Source organism: Sinohyriopsis cumingii, chromosome 15 (genome assembly GCF_028554795.1).
Source record: "Sinohyriopsis cumingii isolate HCF-2022 chromosome 15, ASM2855479v2, whole genome shotgun sequence".
NCBI lineage: Eukaryota > Metazoa > Mollusca > Bivalvia > Unionida > Unionidae > Sinohyriopsis > Sinohyriopsis cumingii.
Genome location: NC_142975.1, coordinates 43,556,016 through 43,564,513, shown reverse-complemented (window position 1 = coordinate 43,564,513; position 8,498 = coordinate 43,556,016). Strand labels below are relative to the sequence as shown.

The 8,498-nt window shown below is 34.5% G+C and overlaps 1 long non-coding RNA gene across 1 annotated transcript; it reads right to left on the bottom strand.

The window, feature by feature from the left end:
* Positions 1–1,852: 1,852 nt before the first annotated feature.
* LOC149781706 (uncharacterized) lies at positions 1,853–7,012 on the bottom strand. The gene is made up of 2 exons (XR_016414767.1): positions 3,996–7,012; positions 1,853–3,279 (listed from the first exon to the last, which is right to left on the bottom strand). It is a non-coding gene; the product is annotated as an uncharacterized LOC149781706 (long non-coding RNA).
* Positions 7,013–8,498: the final 1,486 nt, after the last annotated feature.

Genomic DNA, 8,498 nt, shown 5'->3' with positions numbered 1-8,498 from the left:
CAGAGGTGCCGGTGAGACACGCTTGATTGTACATGTAAATACAGAGGTGCCGGTAAGACACGCTTGATTGTACATGTAAATACAGAGGTGCCGGTAAGACACGCTTGATTGTACATGTAAATACAGAGGTGCCATTAAGACATGCTTGATTGTACATGTAAATACAGAGGTGCCGGTAAGACATGCTTGATTGTACATGTAAATACAGAGGTGCCGTTAAGACATACTTGATTGTGCATGTAAATACAGAGGTGCCATTAAGACCCGCTTGAATGTGCATGTAAATACAGAGGTGCCATTAAGACATGCTTGATTGTACATGTAAATACAGAGGTGCCATTAAGACCCGACACACTTGATTGTAGATGTAAATACAGAGGTGCCGGTGAGACACGCTTGATTGTACATGTAAATACAGAGGTGCCGGTAAGACACGCTTGATTGTACATGTAAATACGGAGGTGCCGGTAAGACACGCTTGATTGTACATTTAAATACAGAGGTGCCGGTAAGACACGCTTGATTGTACATTTAAATACAGAGGTGCCGGTAAGACACGCTTGATTGTACATGTAAATACAGAGGTGCCGTTAAGACACGCTTGATTGCACATGTAAATACAGAGGTGCCGGTAAGACATGCTTGATTGTAGATGTAAATACAGAGGTGCCCGTAAGACACGCTTGATTGTACATGTAAATACAGAGGTGCCGGTAAGACACGCTAAATGGTGCATGTAAATATAAATAAAGGTACCATTAAGATACGCTTGATTGCACATGTAAATATAGATGTGTCGTCAAGACACGCTTGATTGTGTATATATCAATTAAGCTAGATTGTACATGTGAATAAAGAGGTGTCGTTGAGACGCGCTTGATTGCACGTGTAAATCAAACATCATAAGTTCCGGTTTTTTCAAAACCGATCACTTCTATTTAGGAATTATGCGATTGCGAACTATAAGCAAGATTTGCTTACCTACAAAATTAAAGAGCTTTAAAACGCGCAAAACCACGCACCTCCGAAGATTTGACAACGGACGTGTTCCAATAAGCATCGGCAATGTTGCTCTTTGGAAAAACGCATATTAGCAAACAGTTTTTAAAGATATGTGCTTAGTTTAAAATTACTTCCAAAAGAAATTATAGTAACTTCAGTAAAGTCATCAAAATTAACAAAGTAACAGGGCGACGTTTTTTGGAACAAATTTGTCGTTCTTAACATACAGATGTGACCTTAGAGTTGGTCGGCGTAGGAATCGTATCCAAACACTGGACTGTACATCACCAGATAGCAGGGTCTCTTATTTCGCCACTAGGTGCGTGTAAATACAGAGGTGTCGTTAAGACAATCTTAATTGAATGCATTTTCTTTCTTGTCAGCGTCGTCCTACTTCTCGTCATCCATCATCCCCTTACTCGCGATATTTGCAAAAAGGAGTGACCTTGAAGCCCCAAAATGCTACCGCCAAATTAAACTCAGCATTGATATATGCATTGCTTTGGGATGTTACTTAAATATATTTGATATCCATGAAAATATTCAAGAGAGCCATGACAAATGCAGTTGCAGAGCGCCATGATAGATGTAGTTACAGAACGCCATGACAAATACATTTGCAGATCGACATGACAAGATCAGTTTCAGAACGTCATGACAAATTCAATTACAGAACTCGATGATAAATTCAGTTACAAAACGCCACGACAAATTCAGTTAGAGCCTACGGATACTAGCAATCTAAATAATAATATGTTTATAAGGCGGGGCAGGGTCGGGAGCTTGTTCGTTTATTCTTCTTCTTTCTTCTCAATAGTAATAATAATAATAATAAGAAGAAGAAGAAGAAGAAGAAGAAATCCTTTATTTGATGCCAGTAACTCAGTTAATATAGTATTATCCCTGACCCCCTCAGGATGAACAGCCCATTGTAAATGCAAGCAAAAAACATAGTAAAGCACGCTTATTACAGTAAATATAAAAGTAAAAAGTGTACACAAAATGCATTAATTAAATAGATTGGAGAGCATGTATTTCAATATTTTACAGTGAAAACTGACTTTCGAGATAGTAGTCATATATTTTGATTGGATTTGTTTCTGATTTAATTGCTGTGGAGAGCTTATTCCATAGAATAGTGCCGGAGTAAGCCAATGATTTGTTAAAAGTAATTGTTTTGGAAATGGTGTGTCTTGCAATCCTCATCTTCAATCGATCTCAATTTAGGTCTTTGATACTGTTCTTCTGACTTGATATTAAACATACTATTCAAATAGTGTGGATAACGTTCATTCTTTACTTGGAACATTAATATGGGCTTTGGGTAGATAATCTGTATTCAAATTTCAGCCATTTAAATTTCAAAAATAGAATTCTGGATGGTGTTTCAAATGACAAATTTAGGATACTATTGCATTCCTTTTTTAAAGTTTTAACAATGTTTTGACATTGCTAGCAGTTGTATTTATGCAGCAGTAGTCCAAAAGAACAAGACTGGGTGCATTGTAAAATAATTTCCAATAGTTGACTGGTAGATAACATTTTAACATCTATAAAAGGTAAATTATCGAGTTTGCTACAGAACAAATGTGTTTCACTTGCTTAAACCAGTCTAGGTTCTTATCAACATGAACTCCTAAAGTTTGTATCAACATTTCAATGTCTTTATTCAAGGTACACAGCTCAAGATTTGTATTTCGTTCACTGAAATTTTTTCCTATAGTTCCAATCAACACTGCTGTAACGGAGCAGTGATTATGATATGTGATCCCCCACCTGTAATTCTACCTTGGTTATCGTTATCAAATGATGATCGAGTAAGGTGTTATTGTCAGGGTAGAGGAAACCATAAAATATGAAATTAATGAATGGAATAACAGAGATCTGAGCAAAGATATAGAATAGAACAACACTAGACCCCGTATGTAAAATATAACAATTTAATCAATTACATAGACAAAATGAAATAACACATGACATTTGAATGATACACTTTCTTTTAGAAACAGAATTACGAAATTTATCACGAATGCGATTAGCCGTTGTTATACCAACAAAACATATTTCATCACACAATCGAGTGACTGATCGAGCTTAAATTGCCGGCATGTCAGTATATCCTAGTTGTTTCCGGTCCTTTCTACGTCACTGTTGGTGACAGGTCCGTATTGTCCCCTATCTCTCTCTCTCCAACCTCTTCGGGTCATCAACCATAAATTGCATGCAGTCTGCACTCCTTCTCACTGTGTACTACAGGTATATGGCTCTATTCTCCCGCTTTAAATAAACAGAATACACAATCTAAATATTTGACAGGTTTTTCTTCTCCTGGGATTGAACAATATTCTCACTCTTTATACGTCAGATATCATCTTATTGTAATTCAATAGAACTAAGCTAACGTGGTCAGTTCTCAACGTGACACACACACTGACACACAGACTATTATCATCATATGAAATGTCTCTTCCCTTAACTGCTGACCGTATTACTAACTGGAACTACTGCGCCCAGCGGGATGTAAATCACTAACTGAGCGATGTCGGTCCACAAGTTTCCAATGTTAACACAATAGATTCTCGGTTAAGAAGAATTCATATCATAATTACACGAATTAACGGACTTCACTTCTTTTCCTACCTACGTTACTTGCTAATTAGTGATTCAAGGACATAAACATAGAAAAATCATACATGTTACATGACATTTAAGACAGATAAATTAATTCCAATTCGTATCAGAGTAATGTATGAACAAATTAGTATAAAACATGATTCTATTACATACAAACCACTAAATCCGAACACATTCATATCAAAGTAATATTCTATGACATTGTTACAACACATGAATCAAACAACATTCAATGCCAATACATGTACGATTAACATCTGAACGTAATGAAAATTTATGTAAGAATTTGAAATGAATCATTTCAATAACAAAATACAAACTAACATTAATTATCATATTGTGTATAATTTAGACAATACCTTTGTGCCTTTTCAAGACTGTCCCTTTCTCTTCAGCTGAATCTCTCCTTTCATGTCCCTCAACTTCTTCCAGACCTCGTCCGTTTGACAATTTTAACTAGAGAAATACGTTTTACTGATCTTGGAGCCAGCTTCCGCTGCCATATAAAAACTTGGATTGACGAATTTCGCAAGGAAATTAGTTAAAACCTTGAATGTAATCTGGGATGCACACTCCCTCGTTTAGCTTAGCCAATCGGGATTAACTTTCTCTAACCACCAAAATTTTAACACACCAATCGAAATCAGATTAATTCTCTCTAGCCCGCCTTTATTAATAACTGTTCTGGAAAATGCAATGTTATGACATCTATTTTAAATGGCCCGAGATTTCCAAAAATGTATCTCTGGTTTGTCTTTTCTTTGTCATTTCCTCAACTTAATCCTACGTTAACATATCAGTCAGACCGTTATCCAAGCGGATACTAATTAAAATGTAATCATTGTTTCCAAACAAGAGATGTTAACCATTGCAAGCTACCAATTTATGGCGAGCCTAGCCCATACTTCAATCTTAATGTTTATGTATTGAAAATATATTGCACCAGTACTATTGCCTCTGTTGAAAGGGGATTGATAAACATGTTTTTCAGTGAGCACCAGTATTCAACCTGATATAAATCTTGACCCAATTTTTTGCTCAAAGTTATAAAGTCAGTATCACACTTACGCAAAGTAGCATCAGCAGCATACATATCAGTCTTTGAATGATGTACATAAAGGGACAAGTAATTTATAAATGATTAATACAGGCCCTAGAATGCATAACTGTAGAATTTTTTTGTTGATGGACATAGTTCTGATTTAAAGTTACCACTTGCAATTGTTGGCTTCTATCAGATAGTTATGTTTTTTAACCATTAGATTGATCAATGAAGATATTTGTACTTTTCAAGTTTCTATGCAAGTACAGTATGGTCAACTAAGTCAAAGGCCTTCTTAAAGTCAAGGTTTTCAGTTCCAGGACTCACGGTACTAATTCAGTTCCCATAGTAAAGCTATGTAAACACCATGATATTAAAAATTCAATGACTTTAAATTTCTGATTGCTCATGATCAAACCTTTATTTATCAGTATAAATGAAACATGGATGTCAGCTTTTGTGCAGAGAAAAGGATATGAGCCGCGGCATTTTCTGGACCTACGTATGTTTGATACACGTGCTTTCAATTCCGAAACAAAGAGTCAGGTGCTAATTTCAGTAACGAGTGTTCCAAGCTCGAGACGGTTAACGGACTGAAATTCCATCAATAAAACAATGTTTCTTTTTTCCGTTACAGCTAAGATAAGCTCTCAAAAGAATCTTTTTTTAAAAAAATTACATTATTAATTAATCCTGGCCAGCCAAACCCATATATGCCCTAGTTTATGTTTACCCATTTCCAGGCTGTTTCCCATTTTTCCATACAATTTGTACCGTGCGTTATCCAAAACATTCTCCATTGTCCACCAAGAGTAACCGATCATGAACGAGTTTTGTTAGAGCAGGCTGACAGGAGTGGTTTCGTCTAAATCCAGACTGAGATGGGTGAAATAAAAGGTACTTACAAGGGTAACCGCAGAGTTATGTGGAAACATGTAATTCAAACGGTTTAGATATGGCTGGCAGAATAGATACTGGTCTGTAACTGGAGTTGATTTTGAAACCTTTTAAAAAACATGCATAACTTTAGCAGCCTTCAGCTGAGATTGAAAGATTCCTTTAGTAATGTTTTGATTAATTATATAGGTAAGAGACGGAGCGATACTCTCAGCACATATATTTCAGATAAATGGACCTATTTTGGTCCATTCTAATGAAATTCTCAGAATTTCACTTTTTCATTTTCTTACTACATTAGCACATGACATAAATGTAATAGTGAAATGTACATTTTCAGGAACTATAGACTTAAAAACATTTTGTAACATTTTATGTTTCACATTAGTATTTGAGATATTGTAATTCGGGTGGGTGTGTTATATGAATTAAGTGCGCATTAAAAATTTAACAATATCATGCATATCGTTAGTTATTGTCCAATCAATCATTTGTTAATTTATTATCTTATTGTTTATATTTGAAGTTCAGAATTATCTACATTCATTTCGATGTTCTGCCTTTCAGCATATATTTTATAAAAATTTCTTGTGGAATACTGAATCATGGCAGTAAATCTGTTACGCCAGAGTTTGTGGTTGTACCAATCCTTGATTTTATGAAAATAGCCTATATTCTGCCTGTCGTCATTGATTTATGTTGTAAGTCATGTGGGTTTCTGATGGTGTTGGACATTATTTTATTATATTAAAGGAATGTGTTGATCTAACAAAGAGTTCGTAATAGTGTACAAGGTTTCAAGTGCTTCAGTGGGGTCTTCTACATTTTCTGTATAAAAGAGGAGATCAGATAAAAAGTTATCAATATTCATTTTTTTTAAGCATCTACAGTAGATAACCTTATGCTTCGTCTTAAGAAAACATTCCAGCCTTGACCTAAACATGCTACAAGATACATACGTGTTTCCTTATTTAACGTCTGAAGTCTGGGTAACATTGAGAACCAAGAAAATACAAAATACAAACTACAGACCAGCTATGTTATGGACACATCATGCAAAATTTAGACCATAATAAAACAAACTGCCACATAGATATTACATAGTACACAACATTTAAGGCAAAATAAAACAAACTGGCACATGGATATTACATAGTACACGATATTTAAAGCATAATAAAACAAACTGGCATGTGGATATTACATAGCACACAACATTTAAGGCAAAGTAAGACAAACTGCAACATATATATTACATAGTACACAACATTTAAGGCAAAGTAAAACAAACTGGCACACGGATCTTACATATTACACCACATTTAAGGCATAATAAAAGAAAATGGCACGTGGATGTTAACAGTACACAACATTTTAGGCATAATAAAACAAACTGGCACATGGATATTACATATTACACAACATGTAAGGCAAAATAAAATACAATGGCACATGGATATTACATAGCACACAAGATGTAAGGCATACTAAAACAAACTGGCACATGGATATTACATAATACACAACATTTAAGGAATAATAAAACAAAATGGCACACGGATATTACATAGTACACAACATTTAAGCATTTAAGGCAAAGTAAAACAAACTGGCACACGGATCTTACATATTACACCACATTTAAGGCATAATAAAATAAAATGGCACGTGGATGTTAACAGTACACAACGTTTAAGGCATACTAAAACAAACTGGCACATGGATATTACATAATACACAACATTTAAAGAAAAATAAAACAAATTGGCACACGGATATTACATAGTACACAACATTTAAGGCATACTAAAACAAACTGGCACACGGATATTACATAGTACACAACATTTAAGGCAAAGTAAAACAAACTGCCACATAGATATTACATAGTACACAACATTTAAGAAAAAGTAAAACAAACTGGCACACGGATATTACATATTACACCACATTTAAGGCATAATAAAAGAAAATGCCACGTGGATGTTAATAGCACACAACATTTTAGGCATAATAAAACAAAATGGCACATGGATATTACATATTACACAACATGTAAGGCAAAATAAAACAAATTGGCACATGGATATTACATAGTACACAAAATTTAAGGTATAATAAAACAAACTGGTTCATAATATTACATAGTACACCATATTTGATGCAAAAAAGCAGACTGACACCTAGATATTACATAGTACACCACATTTAAGGCGTAATAAGCAAACGGACACCTGGATATTACATATTACACCACATTTAAGGCATAATAAAAGAAATTAGCTTATGGATATTACATACTACACCACATTTAAGGCATACTAAAACAAACTAGCACATGGATATTACATAGTACGACACATTTAAGGCATAAAAAACTGGCACATCGATGTTACATAGTACACAACATTTAAGGCATACTAAAACAAACTGGCACACGGATATTACATATTACAAAACATTTAGAACATAATAAAATAAACTGATATACGTATATGGCATATTGCAAAACACTTAGAATATAATAAAAAGAACTGGAACACGGATAATCATGTAAAAACAAAATGAAAAAAGCAAGACAGATTAAGTACATTAAAAACGGTAACATGACTAAAATACACTATATTCAGATATACATATATTACTTAATTTTTTTAATAATATTAAAACTTGAAAAATGGTACAATGCGTGCATGTCAAACATTCAGATAAGACTAACCCTACACCTAACCAGATTTGTCGCCTCAGAAAAGCCCATGTCACCTTGTTGAGAGAAACAGCCGAAGGTTGATTGTACCTGCATTGTGTTAAATACGTCAGACTGACAGGTAGATTCTACCTGCATTGTGTTAAACACTGCAGATTGACGTCTCCTTTACATAATGGTACTCTTATCACAAAGAGGTGCAAGAAAACTTAGACC